This window comes from Argopecten irradians, chromosome 2 (assembly GCF_041381155.1).
Source record: "Argopecten irradians isolate NY chromosome 2, Ai_NY, whole genome shotgun sequence".
NCBI classification, from domain to species: Eukaryota; Metazoa; Mollusca; class Bivalvia; order Pectinida; family Pectinidae; genus Argopecten; species Argopecten irradians.
The window spans coordinates 65,325,484-65,339,762 of NC_091135.1; the positions used below are offsets into that span (position 1 = coordinate 65,325,484).

The window sequence follows — 14,279 nt, forward strand, 5'->3', positions numbered from 1 at the left end:
TGTGCATGATAAGACTAATAGTGCAAACGCCGATTGTTAATGTTTTCGGAATACCCAGTTCTGTTAATGATGGTGTCAACCTGAACTTTTCCCTCGTAATGGTATGTTATATAAACAGGACATCATTTGAATTAAGTGCGAAGGAACAGCTATTTTAAAACATAACGAAACTAATTCATACACCAATGTTTTAACGACTCGATCGATACATAGGAACGGACAAGCTACTTTACTCAAAGGTATCTTTGTTTTGTTACAGTGGCAATTCTTCTTTTATTAATTACTTCTTGTGCCATTCCGCTATATCTTCCCGGGTGGGCTAGCACTTTACACGTAGTGATGTAAAATTCCTCACGTGTGCCGCACGAGCCTATCTCTCCGATGTCTCCACGCCCTCCTCTCCTGAGTAAAACGACGGATTCACTGGGCCCTCAATATTGTTCCTCTTGTTGTCAGGACCAGGACCAGACAACATGTGTTTTGTATAAACAAACAGCTGCTCGACTGATATCGAAATAACGGCTTAATTTGATGATAATACACATTGCGGTTTATAACCAAACATAATCGGAGTGTCTTGTTAGTACGATGGGAAACGCTCACATAACAGAAGATAATACAATAACATCTTCAGAAGTGTTTAGATCGCCACGTCATACCTACACATATTCACTAAAACAAATGATAATATGACACCACATATATATACGTTTGAATAGCTTTATTCAGTATCAATGCTTTGTCCTTGAAGTGTCGGTATTTAATGCGGTTACCATGTCACACGAAATGAACGCGCCCGACGAGCTATCCCGTCATCTCCACTGCACCAAAGCAAATAACCAACACGGTTAATTTGGTGTCATCATGTGATTTTTTATCAAGTAACAGTAATGCGGTTTTATTATGAAAAATAAACTTTACGTCTTTGACAAGATTTGCTCTCTATTTTCTACAAAAAACGGAACTTGCTTTATAACGTTAAGCATATATAGAATTGGACGAATACCTTACTCGTTGTCACTATAGTATGACGGGGTGTACTGTGCTGGTCGGTGTCTCTGGTGGCATGTTTCAGTGAGATAGCACTATAAAAATACTCACTTTTTACAAGGAAAATATCGCAGTATCATCTGACGTTTTTTCCCCCATATAAATCTAAGATTTGATACATTGTGGTCGATGAAGCATAAAAGCTAAATATCACGAAACAGATATTTTACGAATGTTTTGGCACTTTACCGAGCGTAGTTTGTTTTCATTTTGCTGTCGTAAAGTGAATATTACTGGATTACTAGTAGTTTCTTAAGTCAATATCCGTAACCTCTAGTCATGCATTCTATCAAATCAATAACAGAATGTCAATGATGGCATCGTAAAATCCTAAAATGTTTTCTACAGGTATATACTACTATAGATATCACGTAGACCTTCATGTTTGGTACACATCTAACATCTGTGTGACTGTGGTATGTACCACTCCGGATAGATATCACGTAGACATGTTTGGTACACATCTAACATCTGTGTGACTGTGGTATGTACCACTCCGGATAGATATCACGTAGACATGTTTGGTACACATCTAACATCTGTGTGACTGTGGTATGTACCACTCCGGATAGATATCACGTAGACATGTTTGGTACACATCTAACATCTGTGTGACTGTGGTATGTACCACTCCGGATAGATATCACGTAGACATGTTTGGTACACATCTAACATCTGTGTGACTGTGGTATGTACCACTCCGGATAGATATCACGTAGACATGTTTGGTACACATCTAACATCTGTGTGACAGTGGTATGTACCACTCCGGATAGATATCACGTAGACATGTTTGGTACACATCTAACATCTGTGTGACTGTGGTATGTACCACTCCGGATAGATATCACGTAGACCTTCATGTTTGGTACACATCTAACATCTGTGTGACTGTGGTATGTACCACTCCGGAATGTTTGGTACACATCTAACATCTGTGTGACTGTGGTATGTACCACTCCGGAATGTTTGGTACACATCTAACATCTGTGTGACTGTGGTATGTACCACTCCGGAATGTTTGGTACACATCTAACATCTGTGTGACTGTGGTATGTACCACTCCGGAATGTTTGGTACACATCTAACATCTGTGTGACGGTGGTATGTACCACTCCGGATAGATATCACGTAGACATGTTTGGTACACATCTAACATCTGTGTGACGTGGTATGTACCACTCGGAATGTTTGGTACATCTAACATCTGTGTGACGGGATGATATCACGTAGAATGTTTGGTACACATCTAACATCTGTGTGACTGTGGTATGTACCACTCCGGAATGTTGGTACACACTACATTGTGTGACTGTGGTATGTACCACTCCGGATGTTTGGTACACATCTAACATCTGTGTGAGTCATGTACCACTCCGGAATGTTTGGTACACATCAACTCTTTGACGTGGTATGTACCACTCCGGAATGTTGGTACACATCTAACATCTGTGTGTGACGGTGGTATGTACCACTCCGGAATGTTTGGTACACATCTAACATCTGTGTCACGTGGTATGTACCACTCCGGAATGTTTGGTACACATCTAACATCTGTGTGACTGTGGTATGTACCACTCCGGATAGATATCACGTAGACCTTCATGTTTGGTACACATCTAACATCTGTGTGACTGTGGTATGTACCACTCCGGAATGTTTGGTACACATCTAACATCTGTGTGACGGTGGTATGTACCACTCCGGAATGTTTGATACACATCTAACATCTGTGTGACTGTGGTATGTACCACTCCGGATAGATATCACGTAGACATGTTTGGTACACATCTAACATCTGTGTGACTGTGGTATGTACCACTCCGGATAGATATCACGTAGACATGTTTGGTACACATCTAACATCTGTGTGACTGTGGTATGTACCACTCCGGATAGATATCACGTAGACATGTTGGTACACATCTAACATCTGTGTGACGGTGGTATGTACCACTCCGGAATGTTTGGTACACATCTAACATCTGTGTGACGGTGGTATGTACCACTCCGGAATGTTTGGTACACATCTAACATCTGTGTGACTGTGGTATGTACCACTCCGGAATGTTTGGTACACATCTAACATCTGTGTGACTGTGGTATGTACCACTCCGGAATGTTTGGTACACATCTAACATCTGTGTGACGGTGGTATGTACCACTCCGGAATGTTTGGTACACATCTAACATCTGTGTGACTGTGGTATGTACCACTCCGGAATGTTTGGTACACATCTAACATCTGTGTGACTGTGGTATGTACCACTCCGGAATGTTTGGTACACATCTAACATCTGTGTGACGGTGGTATGTACCACTCCGGAATGTTTGGTACACATCTAACATCTGTGTGACGGTGGTATGTACCACTCCGGAATGTTTGGTACACATCTAACATCTGTGTGACTGTGGTATGTACCACTCCGGAATGTTTGGTACACATCTAACATCTGTGTGACGGTGGTATGTACCACTCCGGAATGTTTGGTACACATCTAACATCTGTGTGACTGTGGTATGTACCACTCCGGAATGTTTGGTACACATCTAACATCTGTGTGACTGTGGTATGTACCACTCCGGATAGATATCACGTAGACATGTTTGGTACACATCTAACATCTGTGTGACTGTGGTATGTACCACTCCGGAATGTTTGGTACACATCTAACATCTGTGTGACTGTGGTATGTACCACTCCGGAATGTTTGGTACACATCTAACATCTGTGTGACTGTGGTATGTACCACTCCGGAATGTTTGGTACACATCTAACATCTGTGTGACTGTGGTATGTACCACATCCGGAATGTTTGGTACACATCTAACATCTGTGTGACTGTGGTATGTACCACTCCGGAATGTTTGGTACACATCTAACATCTGTGTGACTGTGGTATGTACCACTCCGGAATGTTTGGTACACATCTAACATCTGTGTGACTGTGGTATGTACCACTCCGGATGTTTGTACAATAACATCTGTGACGTAGACTCGGAATGTTTGGTACACATCTAACATCTGTGTGACGGTGGTATGTACCACTCCGGAATGTTTGGTACACATCTAACATCTGTGTGACTGTGGTATGTACCACTCCGGAATGTTTGGTACACATCTAACATCTGTGTGACGGTGGTATGTACCACTCCGGAATGTTTGGTACACATCTAACATCTGTGTGACTGTGGTATGTACCACTCCGGAATGTTTGGTACACATCTAACATCTGTGTGACGGTGGTATGTACCACTCCGGAATGTTTGGTACACATCTAACATCTGTGTGACTGTGGTATGTACCACTCCGGAATGTTTGGTACACATCTAACATCTGTGTGACGGTGGTATGTACCACTCCGGAATGTTTGGTACACATCTAACATCTGTGTGACGGTGGTATGTACCACTCCGGAATGTTTGGTACACATCTAACATCTGTGTGACTGTGGTATGTACCACTCCGGAATGTTTGGTACACATCTAACATCTGTGTGACTGTGGTATGTACCACTCCGGAATGTTTGGTACACATCTAACATCTGTGTGACTGTGGTATGTACCACTCCGGAATGTTTGGTACACATCTAACATCTGTGTGACTGTGGTATGTACCACTCCGGAATGTTTGGTACACATCTAACATCTGTGTGACTGTGGTATGTACCACTCCGGAATGTTTGGTACACATCTAACATCTGTGTGACTGTGGTATGTACCACTCCGGAATGTTTGGTACACATCTAACATCTGTGTGACTGTGGTATGTACCACTCCGGAATGTTTGGTACACATCTAACATCTGTGTGACTGTGGTATGTACCACTCCGGAATGTTTGGTACACATCTAACATCTGTGTGACTGTGGTATGTACCACTCCGGAATGTTTGGTACACATCTAACATCTGTGTGACTGTGGTATGTACCACTCCGGAATGTTTGGTACACATCTAACATCTGTGTGACTGTGGTATGTACCACTCCGGAATGTTTGGTACACATCTAACATCTGTGTGACTGTGGTATGTACCACTCCGGAATGTTTGGTACACATCTAACATCTGTGTGACTGTGGTATGTACCACTCCGGAATGTTTGGTACACATCTAACATCTGTGTGACGGTGGTATGTACCACTCCGGAATGTTTGGTACACATCTAACATCTGTGTGACTGTGGTATGTACCACTCCGGAATGTTTGGTACACATCTAACATCTGTGTGACTGTGGTATGTACCACTCCGGAATGTTTGGTACACATCTAACATCTGTGTGACGGTGGTATGTACCACTCCGGAATGTTTGGTACACATCTAACATCTGTGTGACGGTGGTATGTACCACTCCGGAATGTTTGGTACACATCTAACATCTGTGTGACGGTGGTATGTACCACTCCGGAATGTTTGGTACACATCTAACATCTGTGTGACGGTGGTATGTACCACTCCGGAATGTTTGGTACACATCTAACATCTGTGTGACTGTGGTATGTACCACTCCGGAATGTTTGGTACACATCTAACATCTGTGTGACTGTGGTATGTACCACTCCGGAATGTTTGGTACACATCTAACATCTGTGTGACGGTGGTATGTACCACTCCGGAATGTTTGGTACACATCTAACATCTGTGTGACTGTGGTATGTCCGGAATGTTTGGTACACATCTAACATCTGTGTGACTGTGGTATGTCCGGAATGCAGCTATAAAGCATTATTTACGTAAATCAGCCAAGCGATATATTATAAACAATAATCATTTCGTTTTCGGTTGATAAACGTCATAATGGTTGTTATATTTCTGACTTGCATTTGTATGTTTTCGTTATTGTTATAAACGCTGATATGTAAGCATATACTAGCATGATGAAAAAATTGCTTAAAAACAAATCCTAACAAATAAATGCCAACCAATGTTTTATGTCGTTTTATTTTTTATTTGATCTATTCGGAATATGGGTGAATGATAATGTCCTAACAATACTTTATACAGTAACTTTAACATTATCTATGTTCCGTAGGTTTTCTGATTAAAAAATCAGTATCATTATCATGAGGAACATTCTTCCAATTCTGACAAGGACAAGGTTGCATACAGATTTAAGATAAAATGCTGTAAAAATGTAATTAATAACGGTTAACATCTTGTAACATCGGGCCTGCTGTGTACTCAGACGGGTTGAGTAGTTCATCTCCAAATTTCCACTGGAATGTCTCTGTAGTTACTACAAGCACGACCTTTGACCCTAGTTTGTATATATGAAAGGTCAGATTATTTATACAACTCTAATTATGTTTGGCATTTGAGAAAAAAATGCTGAGTATTTATAAGGTTATAATCGGGCTCTTGGACGCCGGATGCTTGAGCTGACTCTCAGCGCTAAATTGGTACGTAAGTGCCAGTCAATTTCTGGACAATTTAAATGTCCATCTTATCTATTTAATATTAAGATAATTATATTTGCCAAAACAGATATTTCATCGTTGTTTCGAGGTAGTGACCTTTTCAATGGTAAGATTTCGTCGAATAACAACCGTATTAAGTTTGAACACAATCATTCACTTATTATCTTACCACTGAACGATAGAAAAGTATGTTTTATGACATCTGCTTACAAATACACATAGACATATGACAATTAACCGATTTATTTTATTGATAAACAAACAGTAAGGTATCAACCATACAAAATAAGAAGAATGCACAGGGATATTTACTCCGCGTAATAATTAATCGCTATTTGCAATCATGAAAGATAATTTCACTGTTCTTCATGTAAATTAAATTAAAACATTGGAGATGCGGGGGATCGAACCCCGGGCCTTTCACATGCAAAGCGAACGCTCTACCACTGAGCTACATCCCCACCATACCTCAATTGCACAATCACATGATGTCTTATCGACTGACGTTGTACGTTTTACTTGACCGATTGACGATTGATGAACAAAATTATTTTGAGTATAAAATATCCAGTTATATACAAGCACATTGTAAGTGTCTGATCATTTCATTTTTCGATATATTATTGAAAACACTGACAAACATACTAAATAAAACCATATGGTATACTACTGTACGCTTTTAAGATTGTAAAAGGCGATCTGAACCTGGTGGAAGTTGTCAGGGAGAATCCCAGTAACTTACCTACTATGGGAACGTTTAAATGAATATATTAGACTTATTCATTTACGCATTTATCTTACATCTTGCAATAAAGGTTAAAATGAGTACCTTAATTAAAAAATCAGAGGAATGGTCCTGGTAATAATCATACAGAAATAAAACTAACACGAAGCAGAACTCAGCGACATGTTTAAAAAACATGAGATGAAAAAAAGTTTGGCATCTGTAACGGCTCACTGAAATAAAACCCTACGCTAAATCTCTGTATTTATCGTTTAATATTCAGGTTCTATTTTCAAAATAAATCTCGCCATTTCATATATTTACAACGTAGCGATGTTTACAAAACGCTAGTAACAACTGCTCCTTTACTACAACTCCAGCAAAAGTTCATCTTGAGCTGATACAAACGTTAATCTGAGCAAACTATCTCCATGAAAACAATGTACATTTACACGTATAGTCGCTACAAAGGTTTCACAAATTACATGTATTAAGTCTTAATTGGTTGATCTGGTGGCGGTTTTATGGATAACTTTCTAGTGTAAATGACAGCAAACCACCGACAGCGGTTTGCTACTGTCCGTGTACATTTCAGGACATACTGTACAAAGCATTAGACACGCGTTACCATTTCACTTATTCTTATATCACAAGCAAATACTTGTGTGTGTTACAGACACAGAACTGTAAGTATACAGTAAGACAGACCCCCGACTAATCCGGGATAAAAATTGATGCCGGACACTGATAAACGAATATATTTACCATACTGCAGATATCATGATGTTACATAACGCAACTGGCATGTCAAGTCGTGATAGGAGAGTTTAGAAAGTTTCATGGGGTGAATTCAATAAAGCATTCTATGTGCGGTTGATGAACCTTAAGGTTTGCCAACGTAGGAATGACACCATGCAATAAGTTGCGTAGTCATGTATTAGCTAAAGAATAGAGGATGGGTGATCGCATCTGTGTGTCTTTAGGAACGCCGTATAGATTAAAAGAATCTTGAATGACACAAAAACAATCGTCGGATTTGAATACATTTTTTCTTGACTCCTTTTCAGTTAAGACTTAGCACTAAATTTAATCGGTATCAACAAACGTCGTGACCAAAAACTTGCCTCCCATAATCCTCAATTAAATTTAAAAAATCGAACATATCCACACTATATCCAAAATATTGTAATAAAAACGGTAGTTTTCCTCCTTTTTTCAGACTTTCAGAAACTTTGTCATGGACGATATTTGTCTCACCCGTTTCCTCTGTTCTCTATGGGTGTGTCTCATTATTATTTGATTGAATTGTTTTAGATTATATGACAATCTGGAGGTTTTCTCTGTTGATTTGGTTTGTAAATATGATTTCCCATTTCCCATCCAACATTAAAACCTACCTGATATGTCCCTATGGCCTTGTGGAGATCTCGGTTTACTTCTTTACTCGTATTTCCCTTGATGTACATAAGAACATACGCCCCTTACAATTGATGAGTTGCACAGAAGAGTTCAAAATATAAAAGTACTGTATACAATTTGACATAAATGATGTACATCTGAAGGACAAGGGCAAAAGACAGAAAGAATCAGAACGAATATGACTGGATGTCAGTAAAATGTGACCGGGTGGGGTGTGTTGCTTGGTGTCTTCGGCAGCATGCTTCAGTGATATAGCACTATAAATGGGGCAATACTTCCACTATAAAAGAAGACACAACACGTATACCGCAGTCTTCCACACATCTCACACCACATATATGGGAGTCCTGGCTGTTAATAGGACGTTACTTAATCAAACAAACAAAGCATTACTACTATACAAGGTTCAGTATAATAAGTGTTTTACATATCAAGTCACAGAGATGTCCATAGTTTGATAAAAACTGTAATAAAAGCTCGAGCACTATCGCACTAATCGTTGTTATGCTACTTCTAAACCATGGCCGTTTTCGATTATAGGGTTTGACTGGTTGGACCTAGTTGTTCGTTTATTAATTAAAGACGGACCTGGTGATTTCATATTGTTTTCAGACGAGCTTTGAAAAAGCCTTCACAAGCCTGTATCATAAACTGCAGGTCCGTGAGGATTTGTACTTGAAATAATGACTTTAACAAACGGTCGAACCGGTTGTTCCGAAATAAACGAAAACGGCTCTAGTTCCAGGTTTTTAAAAATATGTTTTATAAACATAGTTTATGACATCTACTGAATATAAAAAAATCAAATTATTGGAGATGCGGGGGATCGAACCCCGGGCCTTTCACATGCAAAGCGAACGCTCTACCACTGAGCTACATCCCCGCCATATAGTTTACAATTTGTTAAATTATCGACAGACGTATCACGTTTTAAAATATACATTTTCACCTTACAAGGCCACTGATGTGAAATTAGAGATTAGAGATTAATAAACACAATTACCATCAATATAAACATGCCCTGTAGCCCATTGCACGTTTCTGATCATTTCATTTTTGTGATATCCATGGCCCACATGCTAAACAGACGACCATATTGTATAGCCAGGTTCAGAATGATTGGTGTTTTCAACAGAAAGTCACAGGGAAGTTCATACATTGATAAATGATTTAATAAAATTTTTAATTGTAAAAAATCAGCAGGGGTCGAAGGATAGCTCATATTACTGAAATAATATTTGCTCAACGAAGAAAATTAAAATAGATTGAGTAAATTAAAATTTTCACAACATTACAGAAAATGTTGCCGATCTACCTTCCACACATACTAGGATCAATTACATTAAACACTAGACAAAATAAGTTCCAAGTATGACCACCATACGATGTTGAAGTATCAGGTCCTGTGATAACGACCCTGACAGCTCATTAACCTGCACGAAACATAGGTAGATACAACTTCTTTGTACGTGATACTTACCCTACATCTGGGATATAACCAAGCACTATACACTCCTCACAGCAGGAACTGCACGGACAGGTGGTAAGGCTGGGCAAAAACTATTGGCATAAGATGAAATCAGGGAAACATGTGTCATAAAAACATATATTACCAGATCAAAGCATCTGGTGTATAAGCCAGAATTAAGAATATTTATTTAAACAAGAGGCCCATGGGCCTAAACGGTCACCTGAGTTCGGATATAGAATGAAACAAAAACATATAAACACTACATACTGGCCCTTGAATTCGGTCAGTGATTTTATAAATTTGACTTTGAAATCTATGAAGAGTATTTGCTTCCATCAAACCTGTGAACTTTTTTTTTTACTTCAGGAGTAGAATACATGGCATATTAATAATTTTCCTTTTTTCATACTTACCTTATTTGTTAAATTTATCAACTGAATACTAGTATATAATTTAATTGGTATAATCTATAGCTAGGAAAGGGCGTATATAGGCCTAGCATGTTGCCCAATCCTATTGTTTTTTTTTTCAATAAAATTGGTTGAAATGAGAAGGATGTGCCCGACTGGTCACTTAAGGATGTCATGAAAAAAATGCGACCCATGATCGGCACAAGTATGTCGTTGCTCTCAATACAAACAATAATAGTATCATTATAAGCTAAATTAAGCAACGAAATGATTGATAACGTCATGACATAATCAAAGGTAAATGGACATACTAAAAGTGAATGATCTATATCATAACAATTTTAATATGTATGAACCCACAGCTTATCATATTGACATAAAAGTGAAGAGTTTGCTTGATGAACAATATCCATCTGCTGATAAAACGAATCAGTTAATACATTCTGTTTTGTTTTAAATAAAAAATTGAGCATCAGGTTCCCGGGGGATTAATGTTTGAGATCTGGAACTGGAACGTTCACATCAACGTCGTAATAATTTGGTTGTGTGCGTCAGTAACGTGTGTTGGTAATGGTAAATCACAAGATCTGTTTACAGATAACACATGTAATTATAAAGTAAACGTTATCCTGCGATTTATTTATATAAAACCATATGTAAGCTGTGATGTAGTTACATATTATTTATTAATATTTGTATATAAACATCCACAAACTTAGCCTTGGGTATATATCAGCTGTCATTTTGTCCGTAAAACGTATGATAGATTTCCCAATTATTAACATATTTGCATTTTTTTCATCAACATGGACGTAGGTGATTTAAAGATCCGAATGCTTGGAATTTGGTTTCTTTCGCTTATTTTTGGTTTTGTTAATTATTTATCTCCCCAGAGTTGCTATCAATATTGACGTTTTTTCCTCTGTGGTCAAGGTTGATGTTATATTCACCAGGAAAACATTGACTTGAATTCATGTTAAGGACAACACGACGTGACATTATAGCATGATATATTGTTACTTGTTTTAGCAATCATAATGCCAGCGTTTTATGTAAGTACATACTCACTGTATCTTGTCTGATTTTATACCATATGTTCTGCAGGAAAAGATGAAATAAAGATCCAAAACTCACATCATTACCAAAGCCATTCAGCATCCTCATGTAATTAATATATCTGTATTCTAAGTATAGAAGTGTATTCTACTCAAATAATTGAAATGAGAAGTGCAGCAATATCTATATATATATGGGACAAAGAAGTAATTCCAACCGTGTGGACAAAAAAATGTCAAATTTTCAAGGCGATCTGCCCCTTTATCAAGACACACAAAAGGAACACGGTTAAATAATATGACACGAACAGTAAAACGGGACAATGAAAGAAGACACATATTTAACAGCACAATGGAGCGTAATTATATATATTGGGAGGAACAATATTCCGACTATTAAAATGAAGATGTTTACATAACAAAAAGTTATTACGGCAGCTTACATCCTGACAATGATACTGTATCACAAAGCATTTTAAACGGAAATAAATCATAGTGTGCTTTGTTTTCTGATCAGCATGTATCATGTTTTGTGTCATGTGGCCTTCCTTATTGGACAAACGCAAACTTAAAACACTTGTGATTGTAAAGGTGATTACCCTTTTCTTTTCATACACAACCGAACATTTCCTCGCCGTGCATTTATATAATTTCAAACTGGATATCAGAGTGATAAAAGGATGGGTAATGATTGTTGAATATCTTGGGGTAATTACCCATGTTTGTACACACTCGAGTGGCTTCCAGTAACATATCATCATGAATTGACAGCATTCCTTTCTGGGTATCACTTGGATAGAGGGATGGGGTAGACGATAACCTTTGTAAGCTGTGAGGGCACCACGGCTGAAATAACACCGATAAAACTCCTACAATGTAACGCTACTCCACGTCACACCAACATCTACAAAGGCCATAGATATTTCATTGATATCTCGATTTTCTGTTTTATCTAATTGATGATGTAGGTCTAACCAGGTCAGCGAGTTGAGCTATCTTATGGAGCATTGTAAAGCACGGGCTGAACGTGTGGGAGGTGGTAACATATCCTTGGGAAAGAGACATTTGTTGACACCAGATCACTCCAATCTCACAGGAGGTGCTTGTTCATAGTTTTATTTAGAAACGTAAGTGTGTGAAAACGCTCATTTCAATATGTGTCCACCTAGAGTATAATATCAAACGCGAGAAACATGTTGATACGATGTCAAGTCGAAAATATCACAACTGAAACATCTTAATAAGCGTGGCCCAGAGGTTGACGACTCATCGAAAAACACCAAGACATCTATTAAATCATTTCACCAACATATTGCCAATTGTCAAAGAACACTTCAACAGTTGAAACGTTCATGTGTTACTTTACATCTCAAATTAATCAGTTAATGATATCCCGTGTTATCTAATCTGCTTTGGGTGCTTCATTGATGAACTGTTCCCTTTTTAGGAAATATTTGTACGTTGTGTCAGTCATAAACGATATTTTAAATGTTACGTATTACTATAGTCGTTCTTAGGGCAACGGAAAAGTCTCAGTGTAAGTTAAAGTGTATACAATTATATATAAATTCAATGTACCATATGTTCATTTTTGACGCTATATGTTCATACACAGTTTTTATCTGTTTGATACATTTAGGTGAGTGATTTATACTTCATTCCTGTTATTCTACATCTCTCAGCAGTTCTCATTAAAAGTTCGTCTGGCTTTGATCCACATTAAACTTCTAGTTTATCCTTTGTAGTAAGTCTATTTGAGATGAACCAGATAGCTCAAAATTCCAAACATGGCAGAATATCCTCCAAGCGGAACTACTTAGAACGTTGAAAAAAATCTGAAATGTTCTCAAAGTGGTTTCCGCTCCATTCCATTGCTTCTCACATTAAAGCGTGACCTTGCAGTGGTAACTGTAGATATGTAATATCCATTGGACTGCTGTGTTTAGATTGACCGTGAAGCTTTTATGTGTTGATTACAATATACAAACCTACACAAGGACTTGCTGTTTAACTTAACAGATATATAGGATCACACGATATTTCAATCACATATCAAAGTCGTGAACACAGTGAGTGTCTCCATGTTAGACCGCCCAGTTCTGTTCAGAAAATTAGTTCATTAACGTTTAATCAAGTTAATTACAATAAATAGCAGTGTTTATATCCATCTGCTGGGCATTTCAGATAAATAATTTATTCTAATATCATTTCATGATTATGTAGCTTTGGGATTAGTTTTTTTATAAACGTGTAATTATATAGGATGATAATACCTCTTATAGATAAACAGTAGAACATAGAAACGTCTTTTATTTACTTTCAAGAATCTTGGCATCACGCTATCTTGACCAATCTAACCGTAATATTTTATCACTTAAATAAATGTTCGGGCTCTGTTTCATTATATCTAAACACTAGAAACAGTTTACAGTCATACAATTAGTCCCATACCAGTATAAATTTACCAATTTTTATTATTCAGTATTATTCAGTGTAATAATGTTTTAAGTTATTAAAATCAGTATCTGTGTTGCTTTTAAAAACACCTGCCACATGTACGGGTTAAGCTGTATATAAAACGAATTGTCCTGATTCAGTTATCAAATAAATAACATACATTCATGAATGACGTAGGCACACAAAATCAACCAAAAAGAAAAAGAAATCCGCGTCAAAATGAGAATCTATGTCAAAATATTATTTTCAAATTCATGCCAATATAGTTAACTAAAATA

The 14,279-nt window shown here is 37.7% G+C and overlaps 2 non-coding genes across 2 annotated transcripts; both read right to left on the reverse strand.

The window, feature by feature from the left end:
- Positions 1–6,854: 6,854 nt before the first annotated feature.
- Trnaa-ugc (transfer RNA alanine (anticodon UGC)) lies at positions 6,855–6,926 on the reverse strand. The gene has a single exon. It is a non-coding gene; the product is annotated as a tRNA-Ala (tRNA).
- A 2,493-nt stretch (positions 6,927–9,419) lies between these two features.
- On the reverse strand, positions 9,420–9,491 carry Trnaa-ugc (transfer RNA alanine (anticodon UGC)). Its single transcript has one exon. It is a non-coding gene; the product is annotated as a tRNA-Ala (tRNA).
- Between the last annotated feature and the right edge of the window lie 4,788 nt (positions 9,492–14,279).